This window comes from Catharus ustulatus, chromosome 5 (genome assembly GCF_009819885.2).
Source record: "Catharus ustulatus isolate bCatUst1 chromosome 5, bCatUst1.pri.v2, whole genome shotgun sequence".
Classification (NCBI taxonomy): domain Eukaryota; kingdom Metazoa; phylum Chordata; class Aves; order Passeriformes; family Turdidae; genus Catharus; species Catharus ustulatus.
Genome location: NC_046225.1, coordinates 16,405,562 through 16,423,173, shown reverse-complemented (window position 1 = coordinate 16,423,173; position 17,612 = coordinate 16,405,562). Strand labels below are relative to the sequence as shown.

The 17,612-nt window shown below is 41.2% G+C and overlaps 1 protein-coding gene across 19 annotated transcripts in view; it reads right to left on the bottom strand.

Annotated features, from left to right (window-relative positions):
- ADGRL3 (adhesion G protein-coupled receptor L3) overlaps positions 1 to 17,612 on the bottom strand; it is a 489,413-nt gene that overhangs the window by 394,053 nt on the left and 77,748 nt on the right. For all 19 annotated transcript variants that reach the window (XM_033059584.1, XM_033059589.1, XM_033059570.1 and 16 more), the window contains exon 2: positions 6,670 to 6,736. The gene's annotated coding sequence lies outside the window, so the exon portion shown is untranslated. The remainder of the gene's footprint in view (positions 1 to 6,669; positions 6,737 to 17,612) is intronic.

Here is a 17,612-nt window from a genome sequence, read left to right as displayed (position 1 = left end):
TTCACCTGAGTTTTCTGTACCTTTAATGTATACAGCCCTGTTGGCATTCCTGCTTTCCTCTGAGTTCTTTCCTTCCATAGGAAAAAAAATCAGCCTCAAGTCATCTGCATGATGAATTCCCCTTCAGCTCTCATAAGTGCTGCCTGCCTTCAATTAGATTGGTGTGCCTTGAACTTAGAAAATATTTTCAATTTCCAGAACAGTTTTGACATGGGGAGAGAGGAAGGGACAGCGAAGAACAATACGCTTCAAATAAAATTTAGCATCACTCAGGATTTCTTCCACCTCAGAAAAATATCCTCTAAGACACAAATAAATGTATCTTATTAAGTTAGCAGGATATCTCCCCCTAATAGTGCAATTAGCTTTCATAGGAGATAGGCCCATGTACTGTCTTGAGAATAGACTTTCAGGCATATATAAGCATGTAATATCAGGCACACTTCTCTCAAATTAAGGGAAGCATTCGTCATTTCCAGTGCTGACACTGAAAAAGCAGTGGTTTAAATGCTGTATTAGCACAGACTCCCAAGGGATCTCCTCAGCAGTGCTTTTCAAGGAGCAAACCCCAGCACTGACTCCTACCATTCCCTTTTCACTGCCTGAAGGAGAAGAACTGCTGGAGAGCATCCTTAGCATGGGAGGAGGCAGCAGGAGCCAGAACACTGCAATGAGCTGATTATCAAGTCACATCTAAGACATCTGAAAGACTTTGAGACTTTACTTCTTGCAACCACTTAGGAGCCTCTGCAGCAGTCCCATCCCATCCTGAACTCCCACAGATCTCCAGAGCTCACCTCCTTGCTCTGTTGTTGTGTTCAGTACAACACACACACACACACACACCTGTGCATCACCTAGCACTCTGCACATCAGCCAAAAGCAACTTTGTTTTACTTCAATTACTGCAGGCTTGGTAAATTGTAGCCCTTATCTATCAACAGGATGGCCTTCATTAGTCTGTTCCCCATCATTTAACATGGCTATTTAAGCCATCTCAAAACAGATTACACTGACTATTTTATTAATACCCTGCATTCAGCAAATGGGGAAGAAAAGGTATTATTCTGGTAACTGTTTCACCAGATACATGATGGAAATATGTCCAGGAAATGCTTACTTGCCCAGTAACATCCATGGATAAGTGCAGACACTCTTCAGCCACTAGAAAAAACTGCAAGGAAAGCAAAGCCACCACAAGGACTGAAAAAAAAAGCAACAAAACTAACCCCAACAAATACTGCCACACCATATCCAAACATACAGTGCAATGTTCTATGGCACACTCACAATCAGTACAAAGTTGTTTTGTTGGTATCAGCACAGGTTCAAAATGCCTGATCCTTCCCACTCCGCAAACACTAGGCAGTGACAAAATCTGCTCTAATATCTGGACAGCAGCAGTTATGTTTCCCATTGGCCATTTCTGTAACCCAAACAGAAGCAGCATTTCCAGAGCACAATTTGCATTGTGGATGGGCAAAATCACCTTCTGAGGGTGTTCGTGTTTGTCAACCAGCTAGGACAAGGCTCTTCATGCAGTTGTCCTGGCAGAGATATATCCTCACCCAGCTGGAACCTATTGGTGATTCCCCTGGGCTAAGTTCCAGGTGGGGGACGGGAGGACAGCAGTAACAGAACTCAGCACTGCACAATTTCCAGCTTCTCTTCAGCTTACACTGTTTAATATCTCGAACATCTAATAATTATTATTAATTGCACTTAACCGCAAACTGTAAAATAAATGTGAGGAATGCACAAATAAACTCTGGCACACCTGCAGCTTAGCCCCTGCTCTTCACCTGGGTTCAGCTTTACCATGCAAAGTATGAAACATCTGTTATATGCATACTATAACCAAGCCTTGCAAAATCCGTCAACCTGCAAGCCTTGGCAACAAAACCAGCCCAAGAGATGTAAGCAGCAATCTGAGAAGATACTCCCCAGGAATTAGATTTTGTAAACAAACATTTCAGCTAATTGCATTCTTGTTCTCAGTGCAATGAAGGCCCCATTTAGCCAAAGCATTTGTCTACAGAGTTTAGTTTCTTCCATCTAATGAACGTTGATCCTGTCTTAGCCTCGGCTGGTATATCATCAGGATCAACATGAAATGCTAATGGAGAGAGATGCTTAATATCATTTCAAGTGTTTAAGTTACAACTGCAGCTATTAAGGCAAATCCATTTTACCTGTTCCTCCTCAGGCTCCCCAGTGAGACAGATTTAAAAGTTTCCATGGGGAGAAGTGATTCATAATGGCTACACAGATGAGAGAAAAAGCCTTTCACCATTAATTACAGCCAGCATTTTCCAAACCCAAGCTGGTCATTTTGCCAGTACAACACGTAATTAGTGAGGCTCATTTTATTTCATTGCCTTCACAAATTAGTTAACTTTTTAAAATCAAGGTGGCTGCTTCCAGCAGCAGGAATAACCATGCCGACCAGACAGAAAAATAAGGCTTTGTCATCCACCTGTAGTCCATTGCAGAAAAATTCAACATGTCTCCCAGTTTTCACTCCTCTTACTGGCTCAATGCAGGAATCACTGCTGCTCCCTGTGGCGTTCCAAACATGAAACTATGAGGTGCACCCATTTAAGACAGTCACGGCCAGTCATGTGAATACAGTTCTTGGCAGTGAGAGAAGCTTCTTCTATTTCAGACTTTCCAACTGCTCATTCAAAGTGCAGGACCTGCAATAGCCAGAGCAGTGAGGAGGAGAAGGATGCTTCCTGCTCCTCCACCTGTAGAGGAACTGTACTGGGTCCAGCCCCAGGGGCATCCAAGGCATCTTCACAGAGTGTGCTTTGGAGACATCACAGTAATAGAAGCAGGGGATGATGCATTGTAAGAGATGCTGGACTCGCTGGCCCAGAGAGATCACTCTCAGACACCACCTGCATTTTAAAGTAGGACTGTTTCTTTCTTTGTGTGGCTCAGGCTGCCCCTCAACCTCTTTGAGGAGCAACTTCTCCACAGCAGAGGCTTTTGGGGGATGCACCTGCCAAAATCCCAGTTTTGAACAAGACACCCAAAACAGTGGTTGGAGCCCCTGGTGCCCGCTAGACAGAGCATGCTGCTGGAAGCTATTGTTGAAAATACTGAAGTTATCCTCATGCAGATTTTAAAAGGCCACTATTTATGCATGTAAATTCTGAAGGGCATTAGCAGCATCACTGACACACGCTGACAGCCAGCCCAGCTTTGGGAAGGGAATAAGCAGCAGCGACTGCCTGAATAATTGATGTGCTTTTACTCTGCCCCATGGCCCAGTTATTACATTGCTCACTCTCTTCAACTGCCTGTGGTTTCTAAATTAATTAGAAATCTTAATGTCATGGCCAGCCAGTTAAAAAAAAAAAAAAAAGACACCGAGAACAAAAGAAGAGAGTGCTTCTCATGCCCTTGAGCCTTGGGATTTCTTCCTTCAGTCTGTCCACACAGGAAATAAAAGTACAGTCTCAATTCCTGCAGCTTTGGACCCTGTTCCCTGATGCTAACAGCAGCACAGCTTGAAATCCACTCTATCTGCAAACAGCCCCCATTGCAGGGAGGTGAACATCCTCATCAAGGTCACTGCCTCCTAACGAAGATGGGGCAAAGCCTTTTCTAGGGGCTGGCTCATGCGCAGAGCAGCTACTGTGTCTTCTGCAATGAAACAGGTCCCTAGTCCAGCCACTGCAAACAAGTGCCATGCAGCACCACATAAAAAGACGCTGCTGCAGTCTGGAGGAATAAAAGAGCTCGTGGTTGTTCTGCTCACACACCTGACAGAGTTAAATGACTCTGTGGGATCCTGTTCACGGGATGAAAAAAAATTGCATGCGACTACCTGACCTCACAGAAGAGGAGATCAAATATAACAACGTGAGTGGCCATTTTTTTGCTGCATATATAGCCTTACCTACTTACAATATTGCTTATGTGAAACTTTAAAACAACACCTATAGCTTTCAAGAAACCCAGTGGGAATAATTCCTACGTTTGAGCCATATTGCAATAGTGCGGGTAGCTGTGATTCAAGGCCTCAGAAAGCACGTAGCCATGATGAATGTGGGCATGTTTTTAATCTCTTAGTTGCAAAAAGAAATACTGCTTTTTTTCAAAAATCTCTTCAAAACTGTCCCAAAAGCATAAATAAACAAAAACTGAACTTGTAGACATAATTTTAAATTGCACAGATAACTTAGAGTAATATTTCACCTTCTTATAAAAAAGCAGTGAAATACCAGTGAAACCTAACCGCAAGGCAGTCTTCCTCTTTGCCAACACTTCATGGCATACTGTAATCTGCACCATTATTCCCCTTGGGAAAACCATTATTTTAAAGAAATCCCATTTTTCAACCTTTCTTTTTGACATGGATAAAAAGACTTAGAGCATTGAACTGTCTGACTCCAGTAAAGCTATCCTATATTTCCCATACACATCAAGTGCCCAAACAGGACAGTCCCACAGCAGAGAAATGAGCTGGTGATGGTGACAGAAAGCATTACAGAGTTTTAAATGACACCACAAATCCAAATGGAAGTATTCAACAAAATGAATTCCATTTCTTAGCACATGGAAGGATTTGACCCCAAATACAGGACAATGTGATTCTCCAAAAGTTTAATGCACTTTGACCAAGCATTTATTTGCTCCAAGAGCTTCTTCTGTCTGCTTTTTTTTCTCTGCTGTCATAATTTTGCATTAAATTGATGCATGCAGAGACCATCAGAAGAAAAATACACAAGATTCCACACAAGTTGCAAATTTAGGCCCTTGAAGTGTTTTTCAACACGTTTCTTGAGATGACACTTCCATTTGTATGATGCCTTAAGTTTAGCTTTCATATTTTTCAGATTCTGTACTGCCTTAAGTGTGTAACTCTGAACTTCATATGAAGTGTTAGTAAGTTCTCTTCACAGCTTAGTTAGCCAAAACAGTCCTTTTCCAGCCTGAGAAACAAGGACATTGTTGCAGCTTTGGGCCTAAAAGTGTAAACAACAGTGAAACAATCTGGAAGGATGGGGCTTCATAACCTGAAGCTGTAAATGGGCAATTAACCCCAATAACTAAGTGGATCAAAACTTATAAAAGTGTGAAGACCTGTGAGCGGTCATCCCCCTTGGGTCCATCTTTGGTGTAGCCTTGGCCAGGCTCTTGTACAGCCCAAGGTGCATCCTTTAGAAGCCTTTTAATAAATACCTACTGTATTCCTTTAATTCTGTCCAGTTTCTGTTCCAGGTAGCCTCTCCACGGCATCATGTAGGGTGGAAAGATGGACTTTCAGAATATGATAATGCTGATACATGGAGAAAGCAGAATTGTTCCACCCTATTGTCTGTGTTTGTCATCTCGGCCTCATACTGCCTCTAAAATGCACGTGCTAATTATCAGCAGTATGGCACTGCAGATGTAGTGAACACAAGATGTCACTCACATGCATTTTTCAAAACCAAGCAATGAAAGAAGTGTCTCGTAAAAACACGTCATGTGTTCATACAGAAAGTTTCCTGACCACAGCAACATCTGCCGTGTCTCTCTCTTTAAAATATCCATGTTTTAAAGTCTCATCAGGCTTGGTTTGCTATACTCAGATTTAAAGACCTTCACATTATATATTCATTTTGTTCTTCATACTAGTATCTACTGACACATTTTCTTACTTCAAAGCCCTTATATTAATTACTACAAAAACTTACTGAAAGGCTTAGCTCATGTAGGTTGCTCAGCTTAACCCCAGCAATAATCATGCCTGACACAGACTTTAAGACAGAGGTGAGTTCCTGGTCCCTCTTCTGGATCCATACAGCTGAAGGGATGCACCAGCTGAAGCAGGACCACCGTTGTTCAACATGGCCATGCCTGCCTTGTCCAATTTTTCCTCCAGGGAGGAAAGAGTGCAAAACCAGTCGAGGTCCTGTAGGTGTGCTCACCTCTCAGCCTTGTAAAGAAGGTAGAACAAAATACAGGAGATGGCAGCAGTATGGAGCAGCACAGCTCTGCTCACTGCTTTTTGGAGCCTACTCTTTCAAGATGCAGCCCCTGGCAAAGTGTCTCATGAAAGTTTGATGAACAGCATTTTGTTTAACACCAGCAACTGAGCCACAGCCCTGCCGAGCTGCGTTGCACCAACAAAATGTCACGACCCAGGAGGATCAAGAAACTCGATTGCAAGAGGTAGACTTGAAGGCAGCAGAGGAGCTCACAACCTCTGGAGCAGGGTGCACCATCCCACAAGCTACTGGGTCACTGAAACATGAGGAGGCTGCTGTAGGGCTGATGATCACTGAGCCTCCTCCGACACTTGCCCAGCAGGCTGCCAGGCTCCACCAGGCAGTCTTGCAAACACAGCGAAGTCTGCAGCCCTTTTCCCATTGGCACATACAAGCCTTGATATTTTTTTTACCCTCTTTTACCCTTTTCACTTCTACATGTACTGAAAATATTCACGGTATGCTCTTCCCTACCATTTGCTTCAGCATTTTCATGCTCTGCTGCTTTTGTTCCCCTGTTCCCTTTACATAAAGGGATATTCTCAAGAAACAACTGCACCTGCATAACTGAAAATACACAAAACCCATATGCAGACACAGTGCTGGAGGCTCATGCAAGGTGATCAGGTCTAAATATTTTAGCACAGCAAACAAATGAGCCTCAACTGAATGGTCCAGTAATTACCTTCTCTTGTTCTTCAGGTGTGAGAAATCCACACGCTATTTTTTGCAGAGTAATGTATTCAACATTTCTGGAAACAAAGAGAAAAAGAAAACAATTAAAAAATATTTATACTTGCCTCTGAGGATCTATCAGGCACTCATGAACTTTCTGCTATGCATTTACCAGAAGACAGAGCAATGAACAACTGATTTTGGTCAACAGAACTGTTTTTTTAAAAGTAGGAACTTTTAATATCTATGAAGTAGATTTCTGCATGGGAAGACAGTAGTAGCACATATAAAACAGTTGTAAGAGGAAAAATCAGAGGACAGTATCACTGCCAATAATTAAAAAAACCTTTAGAGATTCAAGTAGATACCAAACACAAAGGCAGGTACGTGAGTACCTCTTCCCACAACAGGATCCAGTGTAATCTGGAGACACTACTGCTAAACCAGACAATTTATCAGAGGTTTTTAGAGGTCAATGCACCAGAATAAAAAACATTTAGTTTGAAAAGAAGTTAAAATAAATTATGATTGCAATGACAGTAATTCCTTTTCCTCAGAAGCTACAACTTAAAATTTCTCTGTCCCTTTACATCTTCAGTATTTTCTTCCTAATTACAGTGTTAGATGCTAAATAGAACATTAATTGACAAAACAATGAAATGGATGGATCCAGGTCAGCCTCCCGGAAGTGTTGGTTTTATCAAGATTAATTACACATGAAAAATTGCTCCTCACAGTTGGGATTGCTACAGATGAAACTTCAGTGAGAATCAGTCTTGTCAGAGTCAAGCTGGATGGCACACGACCCCAGGACCTCATCCCATCCCAGTGAAACAATTAGAAAATATAATTAAAAACCCATGCAAGGGAAACAGCAATGAGTCTTCCTGCCTGAATTTTGCTTCCCACGTCAAGTAAAAACCCAGCTTATTTTCTACAACCTGTAGGGGAGAACACAGGTCATGTTATTTGAAAGAAGTGTATTGAAATGAAAAAACTTTAAAGGCTGATTAAAAAAGGATCCAGTGTTAAACTGGGGCCAATTGTTCCAGCAACAGCAGTGAGTCTCCAAGCCTTTCCCAACCAGGGCTGTAGCACAGCTTTCACTCTGCTGCCATGGTTCCATACCCTGGACCACCCTACACCTTTGAAAGTTTCAGGCAAAAAAAATGCTCCTGGGGCTCTGGTTTCACATCTGAGCTAATCCAGAATGGTCTTACTTTAATTTTCAGTGGCAAAAAAAAAAGAAGTTGCACCCCAGCTCTAAGCACTCCTCAGTAGATCCTCCCCAGAGAGCATGAGAAGAACGAGGCCGAGGCACTGGTCCCTAACGCATAATTCATCTTATTTATGTACTGAAGAAGCAATTGCTTGCATTCAGTAACCTTGGAAGTCAGACAAGTAAATTAAAACTTAAAACAAGGCTTGAAAGTCCAGCATGCATGCTGCTTTTTGAGTGATTTCTCTATAATAGGCAAGTATGGATGCTCTGGAAGAAAAAGAGAACTATTCCAGCTTGCCTGTCAGCAAAATTGCCTCTGTAAGCAATAAACAGGCTTTGGATCATCTAAGAAATTTACAGGCAAACTCAGGGTAAGGCCAGCTATTATTCCTCACTGTACAAATGAAAAAGTCCCTAGATGTACAGACTATACCCATTTTCAGCCTTGGATTTTGACCAAATATATACAGTTTCAGTAGGAAAAACCACTTTTACAAGTGTAGAGCAGACCAGGCAACACCTCATAAGGGCATCCATATACTTTATTTCTAGGAAAAATGCCATTTGTTTAGACTGCTCTACTTGTGCTTTATAGCAAAACCTTTACCTACTTCCAAGAAGCTTTTGGAGAATAATTCTGATTTGATGGGAGCAGTACAGAGCAAAGAAATTGTAGTTTGCCTGGTTTGAAGAAGTTAATGTTTGTTACCCCACTGCTTTGCAACGGCTTTTAAAATAAAATTAAAACAAGATCTTTGTTACATTTATGATACCCCACATTTTACTTCTGCTTGAAGCATAAAGGACTAGAGATAGCACAACATACTGTGGTTTATGGCTCTTCTGTGTCATTTTAGGATTCAGCACATACTCTTCTCCCAGCTCACCTTTATTTTATCATAATGTGAGTGTACTGACTGGTAAATTTTTTCTTGCCTTCCCTTCCCAAATGCCAAATGTGTAACCTTGAGTTGGCCTCTGCCATATGTTATTTCTATGCAGATTTCAAATGCAGATTGGGGAATTCTTGTTCTTATTAAAATAGGAAGGGAACCATTCAGGGATTCCTGCAAGAGCAAAGATCTTGCAAAATACTTGTTAGAGAGTTGACACTTACTAGCAGTGGTACGTTGCAGGAACTACAGGGATTTGGCATTAGCCCTAAAACAGAGAATAAACACACTAAAGAAAGAGACATTGCTTTATCTCTGACTCCTACTAATACTCAGAGCAGCAGAACTCCTGCCCTTTATGCAAGGAAACCTTGTTTTGATCCTCTTTTACTGCTCTCCACATCACTTGACTAATCTGCTTGCCCTCAAACGTACAGTGCTCCTCAGAAAGCATCTGCTGCTTCTTCCCCAGTTCTCCTCTGGTCATACTCTGCCTGGACAATTTGGAAAGTGGTCTCACTCAGGATGATAAGGAGAGGAAAATCACTTCTCTCCCTTGCTTCATCCCATATTACTCTGGAGCTCTACCTGACAAGTTTACTGCTAAATGAATAATGGAGATACTTCAATATAGCCTACTTTTACTAACATGGCTGCTGGTGTTCATGTGGCTAAATATTCCTAAATCTTCTGCTATGGTGAGTAATGCATCCACCCAAAGAGGACAAGGGTACATTGCTCTGCATCACAAGATGCCACAAGAAGGGTAATTAATCTGAAAACTGGCATGCACCTCCATCACAAACCAGGAGCTGCTAATAAGAAGAGCAACAATAAACACTTTATTTGGCAACAGCAAAAGCTAGGAGGAGAATACATCAAGATGGGATGGCTCACCCTCAAGGATCTGTCTTCGCTCCAAAAAGCCAAGCAGCCCAATTTCTGCTGCAAATGCTCACAACAGAGGGACCCACAAAAATGCACATGAAGTTCTAGGCAACCAGTAGGAGGCTTCTGAAAAAGCCTCGCTTGCTAAAACGTACCAAGCACCTCATTTCTGGCTCTGCAGACGCAGAGGAGTAAGCACCCAGCGTCAGAGTCGTGTTTTTGGGGACGAAAACTCATATAGAGCAGCACTGCCTTGCTCCCAGGCATCAGCATCTCTGCATCAGCCCAAGGAAACCCAATCAGCAACTTTCACCCACGGTGACTTAATTAACAGGCACCCTATAGATTTCTCCAAATCCTCCACACTGACACCCTCCATTACCAAGCTCTTTTGATGAAAGTGATTAAAGCTAACAATTATAATTTCTTTTAGAGATGCCCCTAGAGGCTTTCGCGAGGCTCAGACTTCATTGTTCACAGAACACAATGCAAAGAAATCTCTCTCCTGAAGAGCTCATCCTCCACAAAGACAAGGCAATCAAGAAATAGCAGAAAGAAAGGCAAGGAGACAAAAATTTTTTGCTCAAGGTCAAAAAGCAGGCCCCTGACAGAGCTAGAACAAAACCCACCTCCGCTGGAGTACTCATGAGGACATGCTGACTCTCCAGTACTAAGCTGATCAACTAAAACTATTTATCACGTGTCAAGAGCAGGTGAAGTAGTTCTGTGTTACTTGCAGCTCTGGTTTTGATCATGTCTTTTTGTGGTGGGTCTCCAAGCAAAGCTAACCATGACAGTGAAAGGGTTACCTCCCCTACACATTTCAAAGAAATGCTTCCCATACTTTTTCATGCAGATTACTGACAAATCAATCTCCCTCAAATTTTTTATTCTTCCATCAATGCTCTCAACAAAGAGTGATTGCTCAAGCACCCTTCTCAACCTTGCACTTCCAATTTTTTAAAGAATGGTCAATCTCAATATGCATAATTATAATTGCAAATGGACCATTTCATCTTGCACTCTTCTGTTTTAATGGGATTATGTACTGTCAAATCTCTACAGTAACATTTAAAGTAAAAATGTCCTACGTCATTCATGTGTGGTTTAGATATTTAAAACATTAATATGTGACCTGTGATATTACAAAAGGTTAGATTTCTAACTACCTGGCTCAGTTATGACACCATAAATCTGATGTAGTCTTCACTGATTACTAGAAAAATCTATCCAATGTAGTATAACTGTCATTTGATAGAACTTCTTCACATAAAATTCATCAGCAAGAGAGTGGTTCTGTTGTGCTTTGTACAGGGACAGAACAAAGCACAAGTGTGCAAAGTGAGTGAAGCTTTTAGTCTTTGCAAACAACTTCAGTGCATAAAATATTAAAAGCAATGCTAAACTAATCTCTGGCAAGAAGTGCAGGCAATTCACTACAACTCGTATTACAAATGCCTTTGGTTTACCATTTAAAAAACATTAGAGTCTACCATTATGGTTGTGTATCATAGTGCTGTACATTAACCTCTGTAATTTTCCAACATGGTATATTGCAGTAACACAAATTAGGCTATCTGAAAAAAAAAAAAAAAAAAAAAAAGCTTAAAAAGACGCAATATTTAAAGAGAGCAGACAGGAAAGCTCCTTGCTCCTTCCTGCCAAAGACAGCAGGAGAAAGTCCAGTCCTCTTTTCCTCAAAGCAAATGGTAAAATCCCATTAATTTCCCCTGGAACCGACAGATCCGCAGCATCTGGGAAAGGATTCAGTCTAAATACATTGCAGACATAACAGATGAATGATTTGGGGGAAAGGGGTCGCCTGCTCTCATTTTAACACTTCTGTGTAACAGGAACGGAGCAGGTCATTTCTGTAAGCTCGAAAATGCTTTGTGAGCTTTCAGTAGGATTTTCCCTTCAGCGTTTTTTGCCTTCTGTCTCCATTTTCTTCTTGTTCATACACTCAACGGCTTTCAAATCTGTTGAGTGTACAAGATGCTTAAAGCCTACACTTCATATTTACTGCTGTAGGACCCAAAAAGATGAATTATTGTTCTCCTACAATTAATAGGAAAACATTTACATTTCACGTATTTTGGAACAACTGTCTTCTCCAGTAAAGAAATAAACTGGAAGTGAATTTTCACTTGCACGTAATATGGAAGTTTTTGTAGCAAGATATTTATTTTAGGTACTGAAAAACAACCATAATAAAATTCTCCTCGTGTTTGCAAATTATTCTAATTTCCATGATAAAATTTATCCACTCAGAAATACGTCTAATAACTAAACCAAAAAGATTTCATTTGTTTTCATAACTGTTTTCAAAGATTCCTTTTTTTCTTGGTGGGATAAGAGACTTCTAAAAATATGAAAAAAAAATAATAAAGAAGAAGAAGAAAGAGAACATAGCCCAACACCAAGACAGCAACACTCACCTAGGGCATGTTGGAATCATGCTGCCTCTGTGCAAGATGCAGAACACACACTCAAACCTTGCTGCTTCCCCTACGAGGCCACTGACTTGCTGCTCTCCTTCCTACAGAACTAGCTGTCTCCTTTCCCTCACTCTACACTTCTGAGGTATCTGAATGCTTCTGTTAAATATATTGAGATTGAGGAGAAAAAAGTCAGCTTCATTTTGTCTCAGCTGGCTCAAGCTCTCAGCTGTCAGGACCAATGGGTGCTGGGGTTAAGTGAGACTTTTTGAGCCTGTCTTTGAAGCAGCGAGCAGCCATTATTTCAAGCTGGCATCCCAAAGACATATTTTTCCAAGCAACATACTGGTTCCAAGTGGTTTTTGAAGCAAGCAACCAGGCAGCTATGTGAAACCCAGGATCTGGTATTGGAAGATCCAGAGAGCTCCCTGCAACAGCAAGGCATTTAACGAGAGAGAAGAGGGGAGCCTGGAGCCCTGCCAAATCTAATCCTGGTTATACGTGCCACAGCTGGATTTCTTCAAGTAGGGGCTATTACACTGGCACACTGCTGACCAAAATCTTCTGTTTCGTGTAAATTCTCTGCAAAGACCTTAGGAGATAAAACTGATTAATCCTAATTAAAATGAAAATCAAGGAAATGACACAGTCTGTTGAATCTACTTGATGAATCAAAAGCTTCCCTCATTTCTATGTTAATTGTCTTTTTACAAATGTGCAGCACTCTCATATGCACAGAATAATGTTTTCATATTTTTCTTCACTTGGAACATTACAGGACAGATGTTACAAAGCAACCAGAGAGCCCTTCTGCATTATCAGGCCCCTGCAGAAGTGCCTAGCTGGGTGCTGACTTCTTTCTCAGACTTCTCATGGCTTTAATTAAAATACAAAAAATCCCAGCCTGCAGCAGTGCAGCAGCCCAGGCACTGAAGGTAGGAAAGGACTGGCACCAGGCAGGACACAGCACCTTCCAGGATGCTGAAAAGTGTGTGAGATGCCCCATTAACATTGAGCAGGGTTTGTACCACAAGGTAAATCCAGCCAACACAAACACACAAAATCCCCTCTCAATTTGCTTGAGTCCAATAACACTTCCATGAAAGGTCACCACTGGAGTTCTTATCAAAAGTCCACTTGCACATAACACTGCATCACAGAGAGGACATTTGGGAAAGCAATCAACCTGCAAAGACATTCTTAAAGTGCAGAAACGCAGAACAGACCCTTTCAAGGACAGTTCAACTTAGGATGGGAGTGATTTAAAGAGGAATACACTGTTAACGCCATCCAATTAAGCGCTGGAATGCACAGAAAGGTCTCTATAGATATGTATGTAACATATTAAAGAGATAAACATTCCATTTGTTTCCAGTCTAAATCTCATCTTGCCTAAATTTGTAGTGGGGTAAAACTAACCTAAGTGGTAAAGGCACACTGGACAACATCCAGAATCTGCTGCATTACTTGCTTAGACACCATTTATTGTGGTTACATTTTATTATACAGTAGTAAAAAATTACAAGGCAACATCCTGTGTTATTTCCCGCTGGGATAAATGATACAGATGTACTATTAAACCTCAAAACCAGCACCAGTCTGCCAGGCTACATTCCATTTGTGTCTTTATAATGTGTCAATAGGCTGACATTTATGCCTTCTGATGGTAAAGCGAATTATGTTATAGACATTTAAATATGCCATAAAATGCCTAGCACTGCACAAACTTAGAACTCTTCCAATCTACCAAAACAACACACACAAATCAAAAATCTCAGCAGACACCAGCATCCAAACTTAGGACATACTGGTTTCCTTTTTTTCCACGCTAAATTGATTTTTGTATTGCTGTCAGCCGCAGCTGACACTGAGAGGGCACTCATGAAGCTCTGCCACAATTTGCAGCCCAAGGGCATCCTAGAGCATGGAAATACACCAGAAAGGGATGGTCCTATATGGGTACCACTGCAGGTCACACACTATATGTGAACTAAGACATGATCTAAGCATGGTCAGTGGTGCTGAGGGTTTGAGGGACATCAAGTTTAATAATTCCAATTTAACATGACCTCTCTCTGCTTAGTCACCACCAGCTCCTTTGAAAAAGCCAGTCTGGTGAGAAATCAAGACAAAATACTCATAAATTGTCTATTAAATGTCCTGCTTGTGAGAAGTGTCAAGATAAAAACACAGACACTAGTATACAATGGATATTTTAAGCCCATCACAGTCTTGCATTAATGCCATTCACCAAAGTTTGTTAACTTGAAATACGGCTCTAAGATATGCAGGTGGCAAAACTGGACTGGGGAACAAGGCCATTCATCCTCCGGGCTAGATGATCAAAATTAAAAAGTCCATCCATGGCCGAATTACAGGGACTGTCTGGGCTAGAAGGAGATTGGAGTGGAAGTGGTGAATGGGGATATATAAACAGCAAAACATGATGGCTTTGGTCTAAAACCAGAGAAGCCCCAAGGCTGTGGTTGAAGCTTTTCTGCACACATCAAATTCCTTAATAATATAAAAGATAAGCAGGCAAAAGCAAAAGAGGAGTTCAGAAATATGCAGCCTGGAAAGGCATGCTGGAAGGAGGGCTGCATGCCCCAGTTACTATCCCTCTAGCATCTGGCATGTGAGGATAAGGAAAAGCTGCAAACATACCAGCTCCATAGTATTCCGCAGGGATCACATCTTGAAATGATTCTAATTGGAATAAGGGGTACTGATGCTTCAGGGACTTGCTTTAAAAAAAAGACCTTAAAAGAAAATTATCATAGAAAAAAAGTCTGGGGTATTTTGCCTCTTAGAACATTGAGAGTTTAATGCATTAGAAATGCAGCTGCATCAGATACTGCACTAGGATTGTCCATGATCAAGCTGCAGGCAGGAAAATGCCAGGTTGAGCCACTTCATTACAGTGCTTACCATCAAAATGAGACAGAAAGTGGCTGCTTCTCCACTCTGACAAGTTTTTAATTGCATCTAGAAATTACCTTCTACTTTGAATTTCATTCCGAAATTGCGTCTAATAGAGGCTGCTCAAGATGAGTTTGTCACACTTCTAAATAATTATTATTAATGTGACACTAACATCTTTCCCTGGAGCTTACACCACCTGAAGTGTCTTTGAAAAAATGTCCTTATCATTAAACTTAGTACTAAATGTGACTAAAATGCAGAATTATCCTGACCTTTTTTAATTCCAAATGGCTTAGCAGTCACAGTCCTCCTCCAAAAGGAGGCCCATCACCTTTTCTGTTTTGGTGACATTAGTGAACCTCTTCTGAAGGACAGAACACCTTTCCACATCAGAACACAATGAACACACAGGCACAACCTTATATGATACTCATAGCCAAGACCAAAGATCATTAACAGGCTGCATTGTCTCAAGACAACACAGTCCAATCTAAAAGTCCCAAGATGATCAGATTTTCACCTGCAAGCTCCTTCCATGAGCTGTGCATCCTGTCAGGGAAAATATCACATGTGAACAAAACAGTGAAGATCACCAACTCTGCAGCGTTGGCAAAGCATGGGCCTTGGAAATTCTGCACCAGCAGGACCTGAAGACACCAGAAAAGCAGAGGGTCCTGTACAGTCACCCTCATGAAATCAACTACCCAAGAATCTGCTACACAAATTCAATGAGAAACCTTTCAGATCATGATGAAAATTTTAAAAAGGAAGGAAAGAAAGGCTCCTGCTCCTTGTGAAGCAGAAATTAAGATTTTCCCAAAAAGAGGGGCTCCAAGGAAACTACACAGTCACACCTTGAAAGTCTTGTTTTGATTTTCTACAGGGCAAACCATCCCACAAGTTTTAAAGACTTGTAAATGCAGCTAATCTGGACATTAAAGAATCTCTATAAATGTAAAGTAAATAAATTAAATGTAGCATGAAGAAATCCATGAGAGGAAAAATCTTAACCAGTGTCTCCTCACACAGTTATTATGCAATATTAGGATTCAATCACCTTTTCCTGAGACATGAAAGATACATAAAGACTGGCATATAAAGACATCTCTGGCTACAGTTGCTTTGGAACTGACTTAAACCATCTTTGTTTTATTACCTCAGATAGCATGATGTCATCAGAAGCCTTTTAATGTCTTTTAAGACCTTTTCCAGTTTTCATAAATTATTAGGTGTGAATATGTGCATGTGTGTGGCATTTCTTTATTCCATCAACCATGTGATAAACTGCAGTGCCACAAGATAAATTGCATTCAGTTTACAAATTTGACCTCCTCACTTGAACTCTGCCTGCTAATCCATTTCAGCTGGGACTATTTCTAATATGCCATACTTCCGAACAGCTTTCAAACAGCTGTAGGGGCTTTATTTTTTTTTTTTTAATGTGTGTTTTAAAATGGATTTCACATTAGAAGTATTTTCTTCTTTGCACCAGAAAGTGGAACAGATTACAAGCAGACAGATCCTGGCTCCTGGCAGCTCCAGGATCAAGTGTCAGATACATCCCAAGCCAAAGCGGAATAAGAGCTGCTCTAGGTGTGCAGGAAACTTTTGTGGCGTGGGGTGCTCATACCTTTAATGGTGTGCCTCCAACAGTATCTGCCCCACACCCTCAATCCCCTAACAATCCTCAGGAGTCCTCCTGCATCACAGTTTTAATGAAGGTTTAGACACTCGGGCCTGGTGTTCACATATGTCACCCCATGGCACGCAGGTGAAGCATCACCCTACCATACAGAGCTCTCAATTAAACCAGGGGCTGTGCTGCTACCTGCTAAATGCCAGGCAAGCAATTTCGGTAATCCTCCGTTCCCACAAAAAATTCAGAACAAATGCCTTGAGTTTCATGCTGTGATACAGAAGGGGTAACTAATAATCAAATCAATTTTGGGTTTCCCTTTTGAGCAGATAAATGTATTTCAATCGTTGTTCACTTTCCAGGGGGTAGCACAGAACCAACTTTCACCAACACACACATTTTCTCTGTATGTTTGAGAACTTCACTGCTTTTCAACAGCTTGTTTCTATTTTTATTTTTTTTTACTTTCTAAATTTCCTTGCTTGGTTCCATCCTAATTTTTTTTAATAGACAAACGATAAAGTATTTGTTTGCAGTTAGCCAGCATAAACAAATCATCTCTCAACTACGCACCACAATTTTTCACAGAAAGGACAAGAGTAAGTTTTTTAATAACTTGCTTAAATATCCGTGACAGAAGAGTCCTACTGCTGCCAAGCTGCCACTTGTGTTTGCCACGCCTGACCAAACAGCAAAGCCGCCGCTTTCCTGGCCTCTCCTTGAATCTCAGACAAGATGGATGCTCTGAGTAGCACTGCTCATCCAGCTGATGGGTGCATTTCACTAAGCAAAGCAATCAGCTGCACAGTTTAAGTATGAGCTTAACTCTACACATGCTCTGAGATACCAGGACCCACCAGCTCATGCTGCCACACCACCCCTAACACAGGGTGTAAACCTCAGCATTACTCCTGCACAGGGAAAAACAAGCCAGCCCCTTCTCAGATTCAAATA